At 43.9% G+C, this 24514-nt stretch overlaps 1 protein-coding gene and 1 long non-coding RNA gene across 15 annotated transcripts in view; one reads left to right on the forward strand and one right to left on the reverse strand.

Annotated features, from left to right (window-relative positions):
• The window catches only part of HIC2 (HIC ZBTB transcriptional repressor 2), a 74581-nt gene extending 67095 nt beyond the window's left edge, over positions 1 to 7486 (reverse strand). For 10 of the 14 annotated variants that reach the window (XM_040577348.1, XM_040577345.1, XM_040577326.1 and 7 more), the window contains exon 1: positions 7087 to 7486. The gene's annotated coding sequence lies outside the window, so the exon portion shown is untranslated. Of the gene's footprint in view, positions 1 to 5314; positions 5640 to 7086 lie in introns of those variants that run through there. The other 4 variants (XM_040577327.1, XM_040577331.1, XM_040577329.1 and 1 more) reach the window with 2 other exon arrangements.
• The window catches only part of LOC121079725, a 194761-nt gene that overhangs the window by 169280 nt on the left and 967 nt on the right, over positions 1 to 24514 (forward strand). The gene's annotated exons all lie outside the window — the stretch shown is intronic.

Raw genomic sequence — 24514 nt, forward strand, 5'->3', positions numbered from 1 at the left:
AAGACAGCTATCATTATCACCCCCAAATTCCTTTTATTTAGTGTTTTGGTACTTCGGTCCTGGCTGTGTACGCTTCATAGATGTACATGCACATTTGTATTTTTTAGTGGATTCCCTGCCATATACAACTTTGGTAGATATTTTCCTGCCTAGGAGGACATCCACGTTTTTCTTTGAAGACAGCATGATCATGTCATTAATATCACAGTATCAAAGAGTATTTGAACTGCCTAGAAAATGAACAAAGAGCCTTTTTCAAGGACTCAAGAAGTTTGATGCAAAAAGTTCCACATGAGGACCATTCTGAATACTTTATATACTTTATAAGGGTGAACAGAAACTAAGAAAAACAACAAAGCAACTCACCCTTCCAGAGGTAGAGGAAAGAACATTATATAAAAACAGCCCAAGTTCAAGTCTCACTATACAGTGGCATAATTTCAAACATACTTTTAAATAGCTCGTTTAAAAAAATGATGGTCTTCAATTGTATGTGTTTGCTAGTGAAGTTCTGAGGAAAGTCAAATCCTAAAAAGAGAAAGCCACTACTTTATTGTTTCATCCAATTCTGGGCACTTAACTAACCTTTTGCATCAGTACCCGCTTGTAAAGGGACAGAGGGGATGTTTTCTTCCAGTTTTAGTTTTAGTTCAATAACTAGTTCTTTCAGACTGGAGAAAGCAATTGAGATTTGGGGAAGGGCAGAAGGGCAGGAAAGCTTGCTTCCTTCCGAATTAAAACTAGATGTTAGAGACTAGTATCTGCTAGTTCTAAACTCGTAAAAAAGCCGCATAGCTAGAAAATAATGAATTCCCTTTTGCTCAAAGAACATTTAATTTGCTTTGCATTTAAAATGGAGCTGAATAAGAATCACGGAGTAAATCACATAGGAAGGAATCTTAGGAGGTCGTCAGAAAGTATTTTGATAAGAAAGCATTTTCCAAATATTATTTTGAATTCAGCACTTCAAAATACTCAGTTATAGCATTAATTAAAATCAATGCTATAGAAGTTGCTTGATATATTTATCAGAAACAATAACACAGTAAATTAATTTCACTTCTGATTTGCATGTTAAATCATAACTTGAATGTGTTAAGCCCTGTCTTCCTGCTTAACAGAAAACAATGCCAAATTTACTTTAATGGTATGTTTAGTTGCATGTCCACATGTTTTAATAGATACAAACCAGTGAGATCCAGTCCTTCCACTGGAGAGTATCTACTGTATAGAAAAGCAAGCAAGCTTTAAAATAAGGTTTCTTGTTGGCTGGTGTCAATTCACAGCTAAAATTGGCAATGCAAATCACTCTATTCTGTTCTTTATCGGACAAGAGAAGACCTCCAAACTGTCAAACGGACTGCTGGCATCTTGACAGCAGATGGAAACACTGTAAGTGCAGTCCTACATGGCAGCGTCTTTATGTGACTCCCAGAAAACTGAATCCACACACTGAATCCATTCTCATACAATAGGGAATGTTCACACATTTATCAGAAGAAACCTGCTGTACACCTCTGTCATCTTAAACTAGTCCATGTATAAATGGGTTTAGCCCAGTGTCAAGAACGTAGCAAGGTTGTTTGCCATCTGAGGCTTCTTCCCCTGTTAGTTTGTTGTGTCTCATTTAAAACCCATGGCAAAAGAGTGATCTGAAGACAATTTCATCTTGCATATTGTTTGGTTCAGCGGGGGAAGGGAGCGGACAGGGCAAACATATATTATTGAAAGCTACCCCCTCTTCCTTTACCCAAGAGACTGAAGGACAGCTAATGCCTCAGGCCAGCATACTGAAGCGAAATGCTTTCTACCTCCCATCCAGGACGTGAGTGAGAACACCACTGGCAAGTTTTTCCATCCAGTATCTAAAACTGCAAGGACAGGAGGGAATTGTTCCTAGTTCCCGCATAGATCTCTCAGAAAGTTTTACAAAAGAAGCAAGTATATCCTATTTTCAGAGCCATTTTTATTAGGAAAGCAGCCCCTGATGACTGTTTTGAGCAGGAAGCTCCCTACACTTCTATAAACTCTTCTAATTGTCTGCTGAAGACTGGGACCCTTCATCTCCCAGCTTAGCTGTCTGTGCATGTTGCAGTGTATGTTCTGGAGAAGAACCAAGCAGTTTTGTCCTCTCTACATTAGCAATAAGCCCACACTGAAGAAAGCCTATTGCTAACAACCATTTCCCACAATATGTCCATTTCTGAACGTCCACTTGAGGTTTTCAGTGTAAAAGATCACTCTTAACCTCTCCAAATCCTGCAGTGTGCGTATAAGAAAATGTGATAGAGTACATACGTAATCCTGGATAAACTACATTCCCCACCCCTTTCCATTAAATAAAATCAGTAACTAGAATCCCTGTTTAGGATTTGTGATTACAAGAATCACCCTCCGCCCTGCCCTGGTCAGACAAAACGGTCTCTAGGAAAGCCTGGGAGCCATCATTTCAATAATGCACAACCCTGTTGCTTCCACTCCAGAACAGCTGACTTGAAGTGCATGCTAGGCTGTGCTTATTAACAAAATGAGAAATCTGATATATAGAAAGAAAACACTATGTGAGGATTAATCCTGGATTGCAGTTTGTGGCCAGCACTGGGCCGTCATCCAGACACAGATGAAAAAGAACAAAACTTCTCCCACCTGTCACTTACAGCAGGTACAGCTATTGCGGTGTTGTAGCTGCCTTCATACAGCTACTGTAACAATCCCTTTTATATCAGCTTAAAATTCGGGATTGACCTCACCATTTCGTTTCTTCCTTGTTTTGCGGGAGCCAGCACTGGAGGGTGAATTTTCTTTCCAGGAATTACAAACAAGAAGTGTGAGTAACTTACGTGTTTGGACAGCTAGCTTGTAATACTCACACACTTCAAGGAAAGAAACCCAGCATAAAATTGGCATTCTGTTGGAAGCTGGAGATGCTAACTGAACGAGAAAATACAACTCTCAGGAACGTTTTTTTACAGTGTTTCTGCTGGTTTTGAGAGGAGTAAGCACACTGTAACAGCTGATTAAAAAAAAAAAAAAAAAAAAACCTAAACAAACCAATACAGTTGCTTTGCCAGTGAGCTGCAGCGCAGCAAACTGAAATCACTGTTACAATACATTGTCCTTGTCCCTGATACTACAGCAAGATTAAAACCGATTTAAGCAGCCTTAGTGGTTCAATCCACACCAAACCAGAGGAGAAATCATCTTTATTTTTAAAAGATATTACGGTTGGGTCAGGATTCTGTTATAATTCCACAGCTGAGCCCTGTTAATTTTTCTCCAAGCCCAGCAGGGTAGGCATGTCCACTGATGCTGGAATGGTTCTCCTTCCCACTGAGCTTTGCCCATCACCGTGTAGCCAATACAGTGGCTATGTCACAAATGTCTTCTATTTTATTCCAAGACCACATTTGCTGCTACACTGAAATGCCACTTTGTGGCAATATTCTTCCACTGATACTGTCAGGGATGGCAGCTCTGTTATTACACTTGATCAGGATGATTTGGTTAGGGGGCTGGAAGGTTGGTTTTCTGTGGAAGAAACATGACAACCTCCTAATGCCAATACCTTCTGTCTTTCAAGCTATGGTGCATTAATCAGACTGGATATGAGGGTTAAACGCTGCAGTTAGCACATACAGGAGTTTTGATACAAAGGCAAATGTACTTCAGTTTTCAAACATTATCCTGTTTCCCTACATCTGTCATCAAAGAAGGTAGCAAGAGCTCAAAAAATAGCCATGTAGCCGTGCACTATTTTCTATACAAGGTCAAAGGAATGCACAACATGCAGTTTATGTTTGACAGTTCTTAGTTACTGTGAGCTGTAAAGGTGCTAGAAAATAAGAACTCTCGTTGCATGATCTACTGTTTACAACTTCAAATTTTGTACTGCGACCACCAATTTGGGGCTACATTAGCCGTTTTAGGGAGTTTCAATCCATGACACAGCCAAACCGACTAACATTAGGTTCTGTTCCAGTCGTTCTAAACAGCTAACCAAAGTGAACTGATCATGTACCCTTCCAGAATAAGGCCTCCAACCTCCTCTTTCTCTCTTTCTCTCTCCCCCACCCCTTGTCACACATTGGCTTCTGCCAAACAATTCAGCACTGACACTAGGACGCACCACGTGATACCAAGTGCTTGAAGCATCTTGCCATACTTATTACTATCTATACATCCATAAGTCATTCTGCCCAGCAACGTATATGAATACTAACATGAGGTATGTCTTTATGCATTAAAGATTTAGAGCTCACCCAGCTCCTTGGCAGAAGCATTTTCCCCAAACACTGAAAAATCATCCCTTTTATGTATCTGTGCCTCATCTGCATTTCACATAGATTAGGAAGCGTGACATAAGAAAAACCTGCTGTATCCTCAGATTCTCCCATTCCTCCTGCTTGCACCCCTCCAGCCACACAAGTCTGCCGTGATTAAGCAATGCATTTTAGATGCAAAAGAGCACGGCGCTCATGTAGGGTTTCCTTACCCGTGTTAGAATGGAAAGTAACAAATGTAAGAGGTTGCTTATTCTTAATGCTGATCTCCTCCGGAGCTAAAATGATATGTCAGTGGCAGGTGGCAAGTTTGAAGACCCCCCTCCCCTCCTTTTTTTTTTTTTTAATAAATATAACAAAGGGCACACAGATTTGACCTGATGGGTCAACCATCAAAAGTTAAACTGATTTAAATAATTAGACCTAGAATGTCAGGCACCACTGCAAATAATTGCTCCTAATGCTTTTAGGATTAGATTGCTAATGAAAAGGCGCAAAAAGGAGGCCACTTGCAGTTGTGGAAATAAGTCAATTTTCTTTCCATATGTCATTTTCTCCATGTAGATTTGCTGTGAAATCCTAAGGAGCCATTTACAGCTTTCTCTACAGAGCTGCTGTAGCATATACAATAGTTCTGAGTCATAAAAAATAGTAATAAGTCATCCTGAAATACTAGTTGTTTATACACTGTATTTATCAAGCATAGCAAACATCTGCTCGCAGTTCTGACATTTTCCAACGAAAGTGACTATTGCATATTGTTTTCCCCTTTAATTTGTGGAAAAACATGGAAGCCATTCAAATATAAACAGCATTCCGCAATAAATTTAAACCAGTTTCGGTCAAAGGACAGTTTATTAGCAGAAAGCAATTTTGATGCTCTTCCCTCTGCCTTCTGGCTGCTCCCTCAGACCCACTCTAACAGCTAAGCACCATCCAGGGCGGTCGCAGCACCCACCGCTAAACCCCTCGCTTCCTCAGACAATTCATTAATTTGCTGCCGAGCTATATACACCCTCCCGACTCGCAGATACCGAGCGTGAAGTTACAAGCCTGGCGGCCCGCCGGGGGCGAGCCGAGTTCTCCAAAAGCTGCGGGTTTGGCGGCGGAAAAGTTTGCAGGGCACCCAAAGCCCCGCGCCCGATCGCGCAGCGGGGCCGGGCGGAGCGCAGCTGGCGGCCGCGATAACGGGGGGCGCGGGGGGCGCGCCGAGAGCCGCCCGCTCGCCGCTGTGCCCACTGCCACCTGGGCCGCGGCCAAGCCCGGGTCAATTATTGACTTCTCGCCGCCGGCTCTCGCCCCATACAAAAGGGGCCGGGAGCGAGCAGGGCGCTGCGGGCACCGCGAGGCTCGCAGCCGGGCCGCGCACCGCGCAGGGGGCCGCGCACCCCCCGGTCTCGCCCGCCCCCCCCCTCCCCCCCCCGTCTCCCCGCCCAAGGCTTCGCTTTTTTCTTAAACGCCAGCAGACCAACAACAACATCACCACCAACAAAAAGCCCGGCTCGCCCCGCCACCGGCACGCCCGGGGATGCGGAGCCTGGCCGGGCTGCGCCCCGCTCCGCGTTCACACGGGACCGGGCAGCGCGGCTCCGGCGTCACCGCGGAGCGAGCCCCGGCCACAGCGCTGCCAGCCCGGACGTACCATTTTTATTTATTTTTTTAATTTTTTTTAATTTATTTTTTTGGAACAGCTCTGCGCCCTGGCTGGCGGGGCGGGGGGCGTGCATTTCCTCCGGGGCACAAAGCCGGGCGGGCAGGGTGCGCGCTCCTGCGCTCCGTCCATTGCATCCCAGCCGGTGCCGTAACAAAAGCCAGAGACCCGCAGCGACGGGCAGCGAGAGCGGGGCCGGAGGCTCCTTCCCTCCGCCATCCCGACCGGCCGAGGGGGCCGGCGGGGAAAGGGGGGAGCCGGGGCAAAAGTTCACCGCGGTGCCGGCAGGGCCAGGGGGTGCCCGGTGGGGCAGGGGCAGGGGGTTTGGCTGGGGGATGCCGGCCTGGCTCCATCGCCTTGCAGCCTCGCCGAGGGACAGGGGAGGGGGAAGGAGGCGATGCGAGTCCCGGGAGCCCCTTCCCTGCCCTCTCCTCCACAATACGGCCGGATCCCCAGCACAAACACGCCCCCCCCCCCGCCCCGCACCCCGAGGCTCCGTTCCCTCATTTCGAGGGGATTAAAAAAAATAGAATAAAGACACAAAAATTACAGCTCACTTGCAAGGCACGAGTGGGGATGGGGAAAAGGCAGCTCCGGGGCTGCCGGGCACCCCCGGCGGGCAGGCGGCAGCTGCGGCCCCCCCGCCCCGAGCCCCCCGCCGCCGGGGAAGGGACAGCGCACCCCCATGCACACACACACACACGCACACACACGCACACACACACACACACAAATGGCACGGGAGGAGGGGGAAAGTTTCCAGCCGCTCCAACCAAATAGCCAACAGTGGCTATCCCCAGCCAGGCGCCGCGGCCACCGCACCGTCTGCACGCCCCGACCCCAAAGCTCCGGGGGCAGCGCGTTGGGAGAGCCGGGGGGAGCCGAGGGGGGCGGGGGGGCACGGCACAGAGCACAGAAAATCCTCTTTTTGCTTTCGGGGCACTGCCGCCCAGCTAGCGCAGGGCAAAGGGACCGAGGGGCCACCCCCCGGAGGCTCTGCCGGGTGGCCCCGGTGCAGCCGGGCACAGAAAGAGGGTGGCGGAAAAAGAGCGGGGGAGCGGGGCTGGGCTGCACCACGGAGCCCGGCAGCCCCCGGCCCCAACGGGACGCGCGGCCCCGCGCTCCCGGCCGCGCCCGCGCCCCGCTCCGCGTTACCTTCTTATTGCATCTGGAGCAGCAGCTTGGCTTCCCCTGCCCCTCTCCTCCTCCTCTCCCTCTCCTGTCCTCTCGGTTTATACCAGCCTGTTCCTCATCTCACAGCCTTCCTCCCAGCGCCATCTTGCAAGCTTGTGACGTTGGGAGCCGCTCACCCCTGACCCACATTTGAATAGAAGCCAAAATGAAAAAAAGAAGAGGAGAGAGAGAGAGAGGAGAGAGAAAGAGGGGGAAGAAGAAGAAGAAAGAGCGGAACAAGGAGAGGCAGGGAAAGCAGCAGCTAAGCAAGTGCTGTGCCAGTGTGGAACAGCATCGGCTCCCGCTCCCTTGCCAGCTAGTTTAGTAATAAGCAATTTCCTGCTTTTGCAATAAATGTTGCAGCGGCAGGGCTGGGAGAGGGACAGGAGCTGGGTAATTCCCACTGAGGGACCAGGGCTTCCCCCACCCCGAGCCGCCCCCCTTCCCTGCCACCCACACCCCGACACCCAGCCCCGAGCCCGACCACTGGCTCCCGGCAGCACAAATACTGCGGCTCCCACCCAGATTTTGAGCAGCGAAAAAAGGCATTTATTAAGATTATTTCCCCCATCACCGATGAGGTCTCGAGTGTGTGTTAAGGGAAATTATATAGATTATAACTTGCACATGTATCAGAATCCTAAATGAGCTTTATGCACAAATTAAGAAAGCATGCTCATGTGTAACGCAATTTGCATATTAGCTTTTTATCACTCCTGTCTATTTGTTAAGGACTGACAGTGCGTTTCGTACCATCCGTGACACAGATGAAGACATGGCCTTTGCACCTATAGAATCAGTAGAAATCTGAAGTTTTGGGTTTTCGGTTAGTTTACCTATTAGAAGTATATTGAGGGAAAAAGTTATTTGTATTTTGCATCCCTGGTCCTGCAAAGACTTTCATGCACGCTTAACTTTAAGCACATCAGTAATCACAGTGAGCAAGCACAGGCTATTCAGATGCTTACACCAAGCATGTGCACAGCTTGGCAGCTCAAAATGCTGTTTTGTAAAATGTTAAGTGAACTGATATCATTTTAATCTTACTGACCATTGCCACAAAGTACAACTGTGCAGAAATCTGAATTGTACCTTTGTTCCTCTTCTCCCCTTCAGTGTTATAAAGACAGTAGCTAGTTAATCTGTAATACAGGAGTAATGCATATAAACATTTTTATAGTAATTATGCACGAGAGTTCTTCCTCCATCCCATGTAAGAATCACTGTACTAGCTGCAAGTGTGAAATGACATTCTTTTTTCTTGTGTGCCATCCCTGCCACCCATAACCAAAACTCCCTGCAGCCTGAGCAAGGTGATTCATTAGTGAAGCTGAGCCTACCATTTAGCACAGCTCTAAGAATTCCCTAACAGCTCCAACACCAGCGGCTCTCGGCCACTTCCTGTGCAGATCTCTGCAGCTTGTGTACACCTCAGCTGTATCCCAGCTGCAGCCTAAGCTCTCCTTCCCCTATAATAAAGATATTTTTTAGTTGCTCATCCAGAGTTCAAAGTGTTTTTGCAGGAGATGGTTTCTTCAGCCCTACCAAAGTGGCTCGAGGAGCAAATAAAGATAAGACAGATCACAACAGCCGTATCAGAAAGGTCTGGACTGGTGGTTTGTTCACAGTACACCCCATAAAGAGCAGAACACTTTAACCGCAGTGAGAACAGCAAACCTGACTGTCAGCACAAGACCCAGTGAAGTAGATAAGGATCAATTCAAGACTCTTCCCCCACCGGGAAAGTTAATTTAAGATTGGTGGTGCTGTTCCTAGCTGTATTTTAAAGCTAAGCGGCCTTGCAAATAGCCAGGGAGGTGTAGGTAGCCATTTGCTTCATGCTGTGCAAGAGGAATTGGTAGGCAAATAAACAGAAGTCCTTGTGCCATGTTACCTAAACAAGGAAACAAAATGCATCCTGGAGTTATTTCAGGCTGGTTTAGACAGTTGGGTTTAGAAAGACTTGCTTTTGTGAATCTGTGTGTCATTTCAAGACCTCAACAATGCCACTGCCTGCCCTCAGCCTTCCTTCCTTCCCCAGAAGCTTACCGCCCCAGAAACACAGTCAGCAGAACAGTCTGTGTGTCCCTGCCAGTTCACAGACCCACATCTTAGTTCAAACCCACTTTCATCAGACATCTGAACAAAGGTGCCAGGCTTTGCGCAGGAATGGCTTGAGGCATAAGCATTTCAGTCTGTGTGCCAGCTTTGCTATGCAGATGATAACCTCTGAGAGTGAGCAGAGTGAAGAAGGTTGAGAAGAAGAGGAGAAACATCCTAAAATCCCACCACAGGATTTGCCGGAGCTGGTGTGCAAAAAGCTTTACTTTTGTTTGAATCCTTTCAAGGTTTGGGGACAATCAATTCACGAGCATCCCTAAGTAAATGGAGGAAATGTCTCAGTGAAGACAAAAAAAAAAAAGAGAGAAATTAGGTGTCTGGCACCTGGAAATGATATGGTAGGATGCAACACTGCGTTCAGCTTCATATATACATGATAATTATAAGGTTGAAAAAGAATTAATGAGAAAGCTAGACCTGGCGCTGTCACTAGAACCGTGGACATCTGCGGAGAATCTGATGAGCCAAGTAGAAGTATGACCACACCTACCTGGGAAACATCTACAGGCATGCAAGGGAGATACCATGATACCTACAGTGTCTCCAAGCAACCTCAGCCAGGGAACTTGCCATCCAAACAGAGGGTACACCCTCAAGTTCCAGGAAATCACACCCACTGTGGGCATGCCTAGCACCGGGTGAAACCTGTGCCCATGTGTGTGAAAAGCAAATGCCTACTGCGGCACGGAGAACGGCATTCACAGGTGAAAGACCAGACTAAAAGGCAATGGTGGCCTTCTGTTTGTAGATGTGGTGGCACAACGAACATATCAGGAAGGATGTTTTGAGCTCATGGATACTTTGAAGAAAGTATCTTTGTTTGAAAGTACTTTGGTTCCAGCCAGATGCATGTGCTTAACTTTTGTTTCCAAAATTGTCTTTACTGTATTTTTTTAAACATTATTTTAAAAGGGCACAGTCAGGACTCACTAGTGGATTGTGCTGGATGCTCTGCAGCTACAAATAACAGCTTCAACTTCCCAGTCCAGTGCCTTGATGAATATATTGAATTCTATGTGTCTATGGTAGCTACAAAGAAAAGATTTTTGTCCTAACAGCATAAAATGAATTCAGAACAGAATTCAAAGAACACGGAAACGTCATGCCATCCTTGTGTATTAGCCCTCACTATCTATTCACAAATAGCTTTGTAATGCTGCTGTCAGGCATAGAAGTGTAATTAATATTACGCACCCCCAAGTTCTTGCTGGCAAAATACTTGGATTCAAATCAAGGTGGTGGCAGAAACCCAGAAGAATTTCAGGGCTTCGGTTTGTTTTTAATCGTTTTTGACCAACTGATGGATTCAGGAGCACCTCCCGTCCTTTGTAGCTGTGCTAATAGCAAGTTTATACTCCTCATAAAACAGGAAGAGGACGTGGGTAGAATTGATACAGTGGCAAGTCAGTGCTGTGGATGGGGAATGAAGAAATCTGAGCAAAGAAAATGCCACTGCAAAAAGTAAATAGAGTAATGACCAAAGTGTGGCCGTGTGCCCTTACAGCTCTTCAGTGCCACCTGCCTTCAGTCCCGACGCTAGTGGATGTCCAGTGCCATCTAGCAGGCAAAACAGTTGTTTACAGTAGTAAACCGGTGGCTAACGCTGAGCGGAAAAGTTGAAGCGAAAAGGAAGAAAACGGTGATTCAGGGAACTCGGGAAAACACACGGGGCAGAGAATGGCAACCCAGCGGTATGTCTCAAAGCAAAGCAAAGGCGAGGGCTAGCCAGCCTGCTCCTCAAGAATAAAAAAGGATTTAGCTCCAGTAATAGAAATGCTTCTGAGCAGTGGTTTGCAGTTACTGCCTCTGCAGCGGGGTAGTTGTGACAGTGCCTAAAGATGCTGGGGACCGGAATGTCAGATAGGAGCCAAAACAAGGCATCCTTGGAGGCATTTCAGTGACCTGGGAGAAGTTTTTGACTTCTGCTTGAATGGTAACAGAACAGATGGTGATAGCTCATGAAATGAAGGTATTTTCCTGTCTCCTCAATAGAAATATCTCTCTGCAGTCTGACATACAGGTCTGGAAAGTCTTTTCCAGCAGACTTCAAAGTGTCCATGGAGGAGACTAGAATTTTATGCTGAGATGTGTTGTGAAAATCTTTCATTCCTTAGCTGCAGATGCTTCTATGTGTGAACATACTATCCTCAGTGAAGCCCCTATATAGTTCGCTGGGTGAGTTGGTTCCCCCACTGCTTTCTTTGGTCTTTTGGCTGCAGTCAGTGGATGGACACAAAGAACATTTAATTTTGACCTTTCTATCGTGATACCTTAATTTCTCATGTCTGTTTCTGTTGTTACTAATTCAAAACTTAATAGTACACAAATTCTATGATGAATTTTTCCACAGGTTTATTCTAAGGCAGCTGAAAAGCAAACTACAGTCTTTTGGGAAACTTACAGATAATCAAGGCAAATCAAAATCTCTAAATGTAATCTGAAATCTTAGTATCAAAATTAACTACAAAGATCCCCAGTTCTGAACTAGTTTTATGCTGCAACTAATCACAGATTCACTCAGCTCTGCATTGGTTTGCATTTTAAGGGTTCTTTTCAAAGTCATGGGGTTAGAAAGCCGTTTTAAAAAAAGAAAACAAAAACAACAAAACCCTGAAGGGAACATCTTGAAAAATAAGGCTAGTCATCTAGTGCTTGTACAAAGTACCATTTTGTACCCTTCTGCTTCTGTTGTATTCTTAGTGATAGAAAGTTTTAATTTCCTTGGAAGAGAAGGAACATACAATATTTTTATTGCTACAAGCTGAAGCTTTTTGCTAGGCATTGTGGCATACATGGGGCTGATGCAAGGTTTTTTGCTACTCTAATCAGATAAAAACATTGCTTCCATTATAACAAGATCTTTGATTTCTGTTGGCCCATGAATTTCATTGCTAAATGCTCACTTTGTACCTATCTACAAAACATCTGTATTTAACTGTGTCTACCCTGTTAGTTAAGGCAGTCTGTGCAATGGCATAATTTCACTAGACTATGGGAGAGCGTTAAAAAATAAGGAAAACATCTGATGAATAAAAACGCAACTTATATGTCTTAAGAATAAAGGGAGATTTGCTGAAAATAACACTGAAGTAGATGTCTAAAGGAAATTAAAAGAAAAAGGAAACATTTATTTAGCCATGTAAATAAACAGGGAACAACAAAAAAAAGAACAGGTGCTACTATGAAGTGTGCGGACAAGGAAAAGAGCAAAGATAACTTTTGCACACATAATCTAAATGAAAGCTTTGCCATAGCTTTTAGGAGAAAGAATGGATTTCAAGAAGGGAACCACCATGATTAATTGGAATGAGGGGATGAAAATAGAAATTATCACAATAAATGTGAAAGGAAATATAAAAGAGCTCCACCTATTCAAGTGAGGGAGACCAGGTCATTTCCATCCCAGAATTCCAGAGAAACAACAGATTGATAGCAAAGTTTTAAAATATATTTTTGAGATGAAGGTGATTCTTGCATGTTTTAAAAATAGTACATATATATAATGCTTTTATTTTAAAAAGTAATAAAAAATTAACTAAGTAGCCACTGAGCTCGTTAGCTTGACTTTGAGACCATTTCAAACTTTCAGAAGAGTTTTGAAGGAAAATACAATTAGCTAAAAAAAAACCAAACCACACACACAAAATAACCCAACAACAGGAGAGCGAAGGAGATGATAAATAGGATAAAATGCAACCACAAAGCTGATTTTGCTGGAGTATCCTGAGCTATTTCTTTGCTGAGATAACTGATCTTCTAAGCAAGAGGAAATGTAGTAGATCTAATCTATATGGATTTTAGTCAAGTATTTGATATGACGCCACATGGGAAGTTATTAATTAAGATGGTGAAGATGGGGATTAGTACAAGAACAGTAAAAGGCATAAGGAATTGTCTGAGGGAGAGGTGCCAATAGATTACTATTGGGATAGAGAGATTACTGGTGATTCAAGACAGAACTTGTTTAATATTTACTATAATGATCTATTGTCATTTAAGCTGGAGTGTGCTAAAAAAAAAAATCTGATGCTATGAAATCAAGAGGCACTGACATTAAAAGGATCATAATGTCATGGACAGTGAGCTGGAAGATGTTGAAAGCAAAGAGCAAATGAAATTGGATACAACTCCATGCAAAAAACAAACATACATTTGGGGTGTGCTTCACCTTTAGCCATCAAAAATTAGGAATCTTCTCCAAGATGGTCATCAGGGCTTCTTCTGCACTCAAGGAAGAGAGGGAAATACCTCTGGGATGGTGGTCTATCCCACGTCTTCTGGGTTCCTAATTTAGGATAAGAGTAACTGTTTCGTGGACGTGACGGTCTCTCTATTAGCTGTAAAGAATCCTATACAGAAGGACGAAGAAAATAAATTCTCTTCAAGGAAGAAAACTGACTACAGAAAAAAAAAAAAAGAAAGAAAAAAAAAGGAAGGAGCTGAATGCATTAGTTTGTCAGTGGATGACTGTGAACCGTTGGTACGTGAGGCAGTAACAGAAGTGATAAATGTGATGGTCCCAGATGAAACTCTTCCAGCAGCAATAGAAAGGCACCGCTGCCATTATACAAGGTGCTGCTGGACCTTTGTGTCTGGTGTTGTGTAGGATCTCATCACAGGGATTAAGACAGGTATTCATTTATCAGGATGCCCAGAGTAATAATAAGAGATGCTAGCTTTCTAGAGCTAGCATGGAAATAGGAGTAGGAATAGATAGAAAGTTTTATCATCAAAAGCGTGTGTATATTTTGACCAGTTGTGGTCCCACTTTATTTTTTTTGAGTTTACGTATAAGTATACATGTGAGTGTGTACATACACATGTACACACACATTCATAATTACCTATTTAAGTGATGTTTTGATGGTCTTTCTTTTGGGTAGCAAAGAGATACTGAGCTATATCTTGTATGGTTTGTAATAACCCACAGAGCCAGCCAGTGTTTGTTAAATGGTATTTCTAAGTATTCGTGGTATTGATTTTCAAGCTACAGGTAGCATAAAAATCTGTTCTTGTCCTCACATTTGATACAAATCAGAAAAAAAAAAAAAAAGCCCACAACATAACAGCAAACTTGTCTGTACAAAAAATCTTTTTGCTTTCTTTGTATGTGTGCTTTGAATGGCAGTGTGTACAGTATGCATAAGTAATTAATGCTGCAGGCTGGAAGAATGACTTATTGTCAGATGGAGGTAAAGCACACAATATGGTCAAGTAAGCAGTTCCAATAATAGCAGTGCTTATAGAAGCAAAATGTAATAGAGGGCAAACTCTACAGGTTGCCAGATTGCTGTGAAAGTGGAGCTTTGTTGCCAGTTGGTGACCAGGGGACATCAGAAGGACTGGTTTTAGCTGAATGCCTCTGAGGTTACATGTTTGCCACACGTAGTGAGATTGTTTCTCAAGCAGTGGCACTTAAGCAAAGAGCATAGGCAGTTTTAGCTTGATTTAGTTGGGGGAGGTCTAACCAAAAGTCACCTTTTCCTCCCTCCCCAACTTGGCATTTTTTCAGAGTCACATCTAGGTGAACTGTCACTGCTGGGACTTTACATGGGAGTAGCAAGCTCAGGACAACACGTGCCTCTCCAGCTGGGAGCTTAGCAGGAAAAATTGGAATTGCTTTGGAGCAGTTGGGCAATGCAAATTCCCCAAAGCTAGCACTGCCCTGGTGTAAAATGTAAAGCCAGGAAGAACTCCACGTTTGGTCAGTTCACAGCAGTGTTTGTAATTAATGTGGTGGAGAAGATAATGACAAGAGACAAAGACAGCAAAAAGGCTCATTTCCATGTAAAGTGGAGACCAGAGTATTAGGATATGTTGTACCCAGATGAAGACTGTTCCTTAAAGCCAATGGACACGCAAATACCTCTTTTTATACTATACAGTAGCAATTACGTATGAGAGACAAAGTGTTACTTCTGCCTGTCCATTATAGATTGGTGCAGTCCCGTTGATTACATGCACACACATGGGTGTATATAAACTGAGTATCAGTGGCCCCAGAATCAGTGTGTGTCCCCCCCAGGCACACGCACATGGTACACACATACACGTGCACTTGGGGCATGGTCCCTGCAGGGTGCTGCTACCTGCCCTATTTACCTATTAAGACTGGCATGGAAGAGCCCATGGGCAGCTTGGCAGCCCTCTGTAGTTACTGGTTCCAAAGGTCACTGAATGCTAAAAAAATAAATATGCTCCAGTGCCAAGAGGGCACTGGTGATCGAAGATAAAAGTTCCTCTACCACCAGAGAAATGTTTTCTGGTTTGGTACCAGTGTGGACAGTATTTGCTATGATTTTGTTTATGAATGCTAGTGAAAAGATATGGGTGAAATATATTTTGCTTTATGCTGGCAGGGGATCTGCTTCAGAGGCCAGCCTGTCTTACTCTAGTACATGCTATGTTGTTTTCATGGAAAGTGGCTTTTCTGTGCACCCGAATGGAAACAAAAAAATAAGAAATTCACTGTGCTTTGGTATTTCTCATTCTTTTTATTACTTCAAACATGTTGTTGGATTTTTCTTTCTTGAAAATGCCTTTCTGTTAGAGTCTGACTTCACTGGTGCTGGTGTAAATCAGGAATAACTACACTGGAGCCACTGGAATGATATGGGTGAAAGGAAGGGAAGAATCCAGCCCAGTGCCTGACATTGTTAAACAAGGTTATAAACACTGTTGGTCAGTTCATATTCATCTTCTGTGATTAACTCCGATGACAATGGGGAGCCTGGCTAGTCATTTCATGCCGTGTAATGCAAGGTGACTGCAGTTCAGACGACAAAGAACAAGAGATTGGTGGTGGATTTTCCTTTTTTTTTTTTTTTTTTTCAGGAGTATACAGAAATGTGGTTATGAATGTTTGGGGAAATTTAGTTTCATTCTTATCTGTATCAGCACCAGTGCCTGAGTGAGGTTTCTTATGGATTTCTAGCTATAATACCAGTTTAGGTATTATATATTGGAAGGCAAATTCTGTGCTTCTCCTTTCTCTTTTTACTCGTTGTACTGTTTTTTCCTTTTGTTTCTGTGAAGGCACATTATCTCTGCAATGTTCTCACACCATTTTAGCTTAAGGACAATGCATGAATAAAGCAACATACGAGAAACCCAGATAAAAATGGGAGTTGCAGGTGCTATTTTATTGCCTCTGGGCCAGACTGTCATTTACAGCAGCTTTTAGCCTGCCCTAACTAGTGATGGGTGACAGGATGGTGCAGGGACAGGGAACTATAAATATCATGGACTGGGAAAACCAAAGACATTGCAGTGGCCACCGAGTACCACCCATGCAGCAATAACACGCCAAGGAGATCCCCAGCAGAACTCTGGGCTGAATAACAGCAAAAGATTTTCATCTTTTGCTTAACTTCTGGTGATAAATCCGATGTTCTGAATTGTACTGCTGCCTCCATTCCTTGATGTAAAGTTTGCAAACCGTGCAACATGTTGCCTGGTAATAGCCTACTTATCCCAAAAGTCCGCTGAAGATTGACTTCTATGTGGAGAGCAAAACAGTATCTATCATCAACACTATTTGCTGAAATATACCTTTAGATTGTCAGTAAAAATGCAGCATTTAGGACATTACATTTTTCAGTGGCTTTACAAACACTAGAGAAGGATACGGAGCAGGAAATTTTACAGTCTTACCTGTACAATTAGAGAAATGAAGTGGCAAATCTTTGTTCCAAGTGCTTGTGCAAACACAAGCCAAAAGAAAATTCTGCAGTAGCAAAGGACCAGAAAAAGTGTGTGGTTGTGAAACAGATGAGCAACGCTGCTGCCCTTTCCATCCAGCAGAGCAGATCCGCTGCACTTCCTCTCCCAGAGGCAGGAGACAAAGGATGGCTCCTGAAGGAAATGCTCACACCTTGCTGCATACCAAGTGACTCGGCGGTGCTCCCCCCCGGGGCTGGATGAGGGGCACGAAGAAGGAAGGGGAGCTGGAGCAGAACAGCTGGGCACTTCTGCCAGCTCCCCCCCTTCTCCTGGAGCCTCTAACAGCACATCTGAAAGTGCTCGGGGTTTGCTTTAGGAATTGGGAACTTGCCCAGAGGCTGAGAAGCAGCATGACATGCCTTGGGCCACAGGAGGCCGTGTCAGAAACTGGTTGGAGCACAGGCATTTCTGCATCCCACTCCCCTGCTTAGCTGAGCAACCCACGCCTCTGCGGATCATACAGAGGCACTCCTGCTACTTGCTTTGTGTGCACGCAGTAAATCACAGAGGCTGTGGTGCAGGAAGCCCCATCTGCCTGCTGGGCTGCGGGGCGCTGGGGCACTGCTGACTCTGGCAGGGCTGATTGACAGGATCTTTTTTCTGAGGATGGCACGGAGCTTTCTGGTGCAAAAAAGGCTTGCATCTTCCTTGTATATTCTTATACGTGCATTCTAGCTATCATTCAATCTGTTATGAAACACTTGTCTTAGGATAAGATCACTGAGGAAGCTGTGGCAAGACAACCCTGACAGTTTCTGGATGCTGCAGATTTTCTTGGCACTTATCTCTTTGATTACAGTCCTGAATATGCAACTGAAACTACATTTTCCCACTCCTCTGTAGTTACTGCAGCTTTCCTGGTGAGTGTTCCCAGCCCGTGAAACTTCTGTCTCCTTCATTAGCAAACTCACTCCAAAGTGCTGCTGACTGCTCTGTTCTTTATCCTCTCTGTCCCAGTATCTTTGCATGGCAGAGTGGGACTGCACCATGAAATGGGTAACTGTTGCTATATAAAGTGCTGCAAAGCTTCCTGATCCCCTTGGTTCTCTACCGGGCAGTCGGGTGACACCTGACTCGTGGTGGCTTCAGTAAAGGCTAAGACCCTGTTTGGGACTCTTTTGATGGTAATGCCATTTGTGTGAAGCACATCAACCTGTTTCTTGAGCAAAGCATCTCACAAGAAATTGATCCTGCTAAATGCCTTCCACCTGCATTGGAACAGAGTGTATTGGCTTTGTTCTTCATAACCACAAGTGCTGTGAGACTTGCCTAATTGAGACGCTGCATCTCTTCTGCAGGGATTTCAGCAACAGAAATCAACAAAGGAAAACATAACCTAAAGAGAGCATATTGTTTTCTCTCCACTTTGAAAACTGCTTTGTCCAAATGGGCTGAGACTTGTTGGTTCTCAGAACATGTAACGGTGAGCAGTAAGGGAGGTGTAGGTGACACAGCGAGGAATTTGCTGGTTTTGTTACTGTGATTGCGTGGCTGGATTTTTATTAGTCTCAGTGGCTTTCCTGGCTCTGTGTAGAACAAAGTGTGACTGGTTTGGGACAAGAATGCTTCCAGGGGCACTGCATAGCCACTTTTATGGCCATGTTAAAATTATAATAAGCATAAATACTTCACCTGTCTCTTTTATTTTTCTGCTAAAAAAAGCAAGAATAGGATAAAATCTTAAAGCAGAAAAATAACTTTTTAATGGGTCGGTAACCTGTTAAAATGTATTTATGTATATTGCTGTTTCTGCTTTTGCTGCTCTAAACAAATGGCTATATTTTGTTCTTAATTAAGAATTAAAGGGTTTATATGCACGTGTCTACAGTGGAGACCCCCAAGTGATTCCGAGATGAGGGTAAACTGTGGGTTTTCTTCAGCTAGTTGGTTGAAATTACTTACCACTTGAATAGCATCTGCAACAGCGTAAGGCACGGAAGCAATTTTTCTTTTGTAAGAAGATGAAAAAGAAATAAAAAAGGAGTCAAAGAGTAAGCAGGCTGAATGGGCCATTAGCACCAAACTCTAAAGATGTAGAAGTCAAATAGGATAGAAAGGCCCCATAAATTTTTACAACTCCTTGGAGAAAAACACTGTGATTATTAAAACATGAAACCTTGCTTTTCTAAAATGCTTAAAAGATTAATATAGAAATGTCATACTGTGGCTGCTGGAGGGATTATCCTTAATGGGAATGTTAGAAGTTATTTTAATGTAAAGCAAACATAGCCACCGAAGAAAGATCAAAAGTGGAACAAATTCAAGGCTCTTAGTTTCAGGAAAATGAAGTTTGTCGAGAAACTATTCCTACTTTGTTAATTAGAATGAGCAAATTCTCCATAAATACTGTATATATGTGACATAGAAAGTGATGACCTCATCTAATTAGTCATTACCTAATCCAATCACTAGCACAAGAGCAAGGTCTCTGTTACGAAAAAAAATTGTTCCCTTTCTGGCTTGAGAAAAAGTGTATTTTCGCTACTGCACATTTTTGTGAGGTCATGTGTGTGTGTCCGAATAGTTTTGCCGATAATCCACCATACAGAGGCAGGGGAAGGCTGTCACATGACTGCTGCCAAATGCTCACAGAATTTGTGGTCTTTTCGATGCAAGAGCAAATTCAGTGGCTTTTTGTTTTCTTTTCAATCCAGCATTGTTGCTTTTTGATGTAAACTCACCGCAGAGCAACATGCTACTCTGGCCTCTGTGTAAGCCTTTGAAGTCTAAATGAAAACTTCAGTCTTGCTAACATAGAGCAAGAAATGTAATATTTCCTTTGCAGTTCAGGATAGCACTTAATTTGTCCTTGTCTGGTCATTGCTGCAGTCAAACACCTGATCCTGTTAGACCCCCAGTTAGCAGCGTGAGACCATCAGTTCCAGAAGCAGTAATTGGTTTACAAATTGGGCTGCTGTTGACTTGTTTTTTCCACCAACACGAGGCACAAAACCACACTACACCATGCAGCGGTCCTAATACATTGCTGTCCTTGTTTCCATGCGAAAGGGCTGGGCTCGTGGAACACAGGTTCTTTTAATATTTATTTCTAAAAAGATCCGTCATGCTAATGCTCAGCCTGAGTCTGGTGGTTTTGCAAAAAAAAACTTTCCCAGAAAGTAAAAAAGTGCTAACTCATTCTAACCAGTGCGAAAGTTCGCTTATTCAAATGTTTGGTATCATATATGAAGCAAGATATTGCTGGGTAATAAGAATACTTTTCTTGAAAATAATTGCAAATATTTATAGGGAAGTTTCATTCAGCTGCCCTAATCTGCTGCATCTTTTGCTTGTCTTACTCTGGATATAGAAGTAAACTCGACTGAAACTAATACAATTTTTTCCCTGCTCACAACCCTGCAAGTAGTCAGCCTGCAGTTTTCAGTTCAGACAGGATAACACCACCATGTAGTCACAAGAAATTTTGCTTCAAGCTGGAAGTCAGTTTGTAAGACATTTGCATGGAAAAGACAGTGTTGATAACAAGGTACTGCAACGCCTGGGATGTGCTTGGTAAGGTGAGGGCTCAGCTTAGTGGAAGGAAGGTCTTACTTGAAATAGAGGAAGTTAGTTAATTGTCAGGGTTATTAAGATTTAACCTTTCTCACTTGACTCAGTAACAAACTGTAAGTTTACAAAACTCCACGCAGTTTCTCTTGGAAGAAACTAAAATGTAGCACAGAATATAAACTGTAGACTTAATGAATAGGGAGTCAGGATATACAGAATCAAAAACTTAATTTATAACAGCAACAAAAAAAATCCCATTAGATTATGCTCCAGAATTTTACCTACCAGCTCTCGTTAACATTATCTTTGCTTTCTTTAAGAATTGTTTTTAAAGTACAAGAGTGCAGTAACTAGCAGTTTTGGTATCTAGCAGCTTTCTCCCTACAGTTCTGGGAAATAAGCTGTTAAGATAAAATGAAAGTGCCATAATTTCCCAATGCATGCCAACTCCAAATGCCAAATACATTAGTATTTTCGTCACCAGTCTGGTATCACAGTGACAAAACTAATGCCATACAATTTTTGTTAACTGAGTTTGGTCTACATTGCAATCACACAGAAGAAATGCCTATGACAGAACAGTCGAGCTCTACGTGAAGCAAGTGTGCACCATCCCTAAAAGAGGCAGAGGGCTGTAATTCTTGCTTCTCTGATGTTCCTGTAATTTGCAGCAGTAAGAATAAGTCTGCATGCTCTACTTCTTCATAAAATACAGTTATTCAGTTATGATAACAAATCCAGAATTTGGTAAATACTGTGAATTTTACAGCCTTGTCCTGCAGAACTTGTACATTCTCATACATCAGTGCTCAGTTCAGAATTCACAGTTACAGCAGTAAGTTGAACATAAAACTTGACCTGCAGGGTAGTAGGATCAGACCTGTAAACATCCTCCTTCTCCACTTAACTTCAGCACCCATCACTCATTAACTCCCTGCCTTCTCTAATCCTTGCACCAAATGCATTCAGTGTGGCTGAAAGCGGAGGAAGAGCTTGTAACTTTTCTATTTCCCAAATAACTCATGTTCCTAGTTGACTTGCTAGTGAGTCGCTTGCTTAACAGGGCTGAAAACAAATTTTCTAGTTACAAGGCACCAAATGCAGAGTGACAAAGCGAGCATCCCGTGCTGCTCCACTAATGAGCTTCAGGCCTGACAGAGAGCATGAGCATGTAGGAGACAGGACAAGACGGAGAGGATAGCAATGCTGCTGAAATCAGTTCTAGCAGCAGAGCTGTATGAGTGGCAGACATGGGGCCTGCATTTCACCCTTCTTACCTGCTTAATCCTTATTCAACCTGCTGACGCTGCCAGAAAGACATGGTGCCATCTGTGCTTGTTTTTTGGTGGTTTTTTTTTTCTTTCTTTTTATGTGAACATAAACTTGGTGGTTTTCATGTCATTTCACATAGCAAGTCAAAATCTGTGAAATGAAAATTTCCAGTTGCTACCAAGCTGAATGTTGCAGTGTTCAGTGCATGAAAATATCTTGTAGGCCAGTACCTGTGCTTTGCATTCGAGTTATCTAACATCCATTTCTGCGTGTCACCTCGACATCCCTGGCAATGACTCTTCTTCAATCCAGAGCTAGTCGAGCTGGTCTTTGTGTTGTATTTCTTCAAGTTGCTCTGGCAAATGAGCTATAACCCTAACAAAATTAATACTCTTCATTTTTCTCTAGCATCTTCTGATTTTCTTAGGTCTTATGAGATGCTGCTTAGTGTCAAAAGAGAGACTTCACTGTGTCTGTCTAGTATCCATAAGCTGAGGGACTCAGATACAGTTGAGATCATGAACAGAATGGGGTACCTCAGTGACACTGATTCATCCTTTCCTGGCACCAGCAGTGCTACCATATAACGTAGGCTAGCAGGTCTCCTTGAAGTCACTGGAGGTACATTGGTGTAGCCATTTGGGTAATCAGATGTAAGGTGTACTAGAAAGTATCTCAACAGTGGAGATCGTCTAAAGCAATTGAGCTTTTGCAGCACTTACCATACAGGGAGATAAAGTTTCTAGTGTGGAAGAAGGGACTGACTCTTCCCTGCAGGTAAGTGGCTTGTGTTTCTGTTACACTTGCAGGCAGCAAGGGCTCATGGACAGTTCCCAATTCAGACGAGCAATGGCTTACAGCCAAAGCAAGGGGATGAGAATAACAACCACATAAAGCTCTGGCCCCTGAAATTCCCAGTTCAGTTTGTACACTGTGCAGATCTTGGCAACACATACCTTCTATTTACAACACTTTTGCACTTGGAAAAAAAAAATTGCTTCTCCATAAAAGAATTTCAGTTCTGCAAGTATAGGCAGGTAAGTGGCAGTGCGCCTGTGAGGGGGAGAGGGATGCTTCACCTCTCCTTAGGCCACCATTTTGGTTTTGGTCCGACAGGAGCAACAAAATGGGGATCACTTGCTCCCCTTTGGACAGCACTCAGTCAGTCCATCAAATAGATACTGGCTCTGCACCAGGCTGGATCTGAAGGAATGTTCTAAGGAATTGCATGTAGGTGCAATTTCTCAGCAGCCATATACACCCTAAATACCACCTGCTTGAACTAAACCATGTGGAACAAGCATTGCTGCTTTAGAAGTGTGCGCAGCTGTGGTCTGGCTGTCTGACATGCAGGAACTAGCACGGGGGTGTGCTTTAAGTGTAGGAAAAGGATTTATTCCTCCATCAGTTTCCTGCAGGATTTGCTCATAGCACCCAGGTTAGTGTCTGGTTATCAGGGTGTTCACTGGAGGAGCGCATGCAGCGAGTATGAAATGCATTTTATAAGCATCCTTCTCAATTAAAGGTAGAGCACAGTGTGTTCGGATGCAAGCCCAGGCACAGTCCCATGTAAGATCTTGTTTACCCTTTTATTGCGAGCGTACTTGCAAACTGCTGTTTTCTCACATACGACCAGCTTTCAGTTTTATGTCGGGGGGCTGTAGGGCGGGTTCTGAAAACAAGGAGGTGAATCAGTGACCTCACAGCATGCTGTAACTGCCAGTAACCCTGTGGAGAACATGAACACACTCAACCAGATAAAGTCAGATAGAACAGAGGAAGCTCCATATAGATATATGCATATATAGATATATGATATATGATATATGCATATAGATATATGCATATAGATATACAGCGAGGGAGTTAGCAAGCTGTAGAATAGGGACTTGGGAAAAGCTATCAAAAGGTAGAGGGTTCTTCATTTTCTTGGTCACACCTTTTCATCAAGAAATGAAGGGGCGCAGGAAGGAGGCTGGATAGCCCAGCAAAGAAGAAAGCTCGACCAAAAACATGACAGCAGGAGCTTGCAGGCTGCTCCCAGACCCTAGTGCCAGCGCAGCAGCAGTGCAGCAGAGCAGCAGCAGCAGCTCAGCACAGCACCAGAGCAGCAGCTCAGCGTAGCAGCAGCTCAACACAGCAGCTCAGTACAGCAGCAGCAGCAAAGCAGCTCAACACAGCAGCAGCTCAGCGTAGCAGCAGCAGCAGCTCAGCTCAGCACAGCACAGCACAGCAGCAGCACAGCAGCAGTCTCCTGACATCTTGTGGCTCCGCTGCGGAGTACAGCAGCCCCTTCCCCCACAGCCTCAGGCACGGGTGTCAGCTGGAGCTGACCTTGGCATTAACCACAGGCACTGGAGATCCTTATATATAGCTACATTTCTCTCACAAATGCAGGGCCACTTCTTTTTCCCTCCTGTGCAAGAATGAATGGGTTTGAGTGAGCCTGCGCTTTCTCAAGTGCTTGTGTATGAGGTTTACCATGATTTACACCAAAGAGGACCCTAAATTTGCATCAAACACAGATAACTCTATGTAAACTGGATCCCAGATTCTGCATCCATCATCCTCCCTTTTGCAGGTGGAATGAAGCCCGGATCCAAACCCAAGTTTGCTATCATCTACCCCCAGCCCCACATGTGCATTAATGCTCAGATCTGTCTGGTTTTAGCAGAGCGTGTTCGTATCTTGTCTGAAGAATCATTCACTCCTCTCAGTTGCGATGGCCCAGCTTCAACGCTAGTTATGCATGAGCTGTAGGGGAAAGGACAGGAATTTTAAGTAT

This window comes from Cygnus olor, chromosome 17 (genome assembly GCF_009769625.2).
Source record: "Cygnus olor isolate bCygOlo1 chromosome 17, bCygOlo1.pri.v2, whole genome shotgun sequence".
NCBI classification, from domain to species: Eukaryota; Metazoa; Chordata; class Aves; order Anseriformes; family Anatidae; genus Cygnus; species Cygnus olor.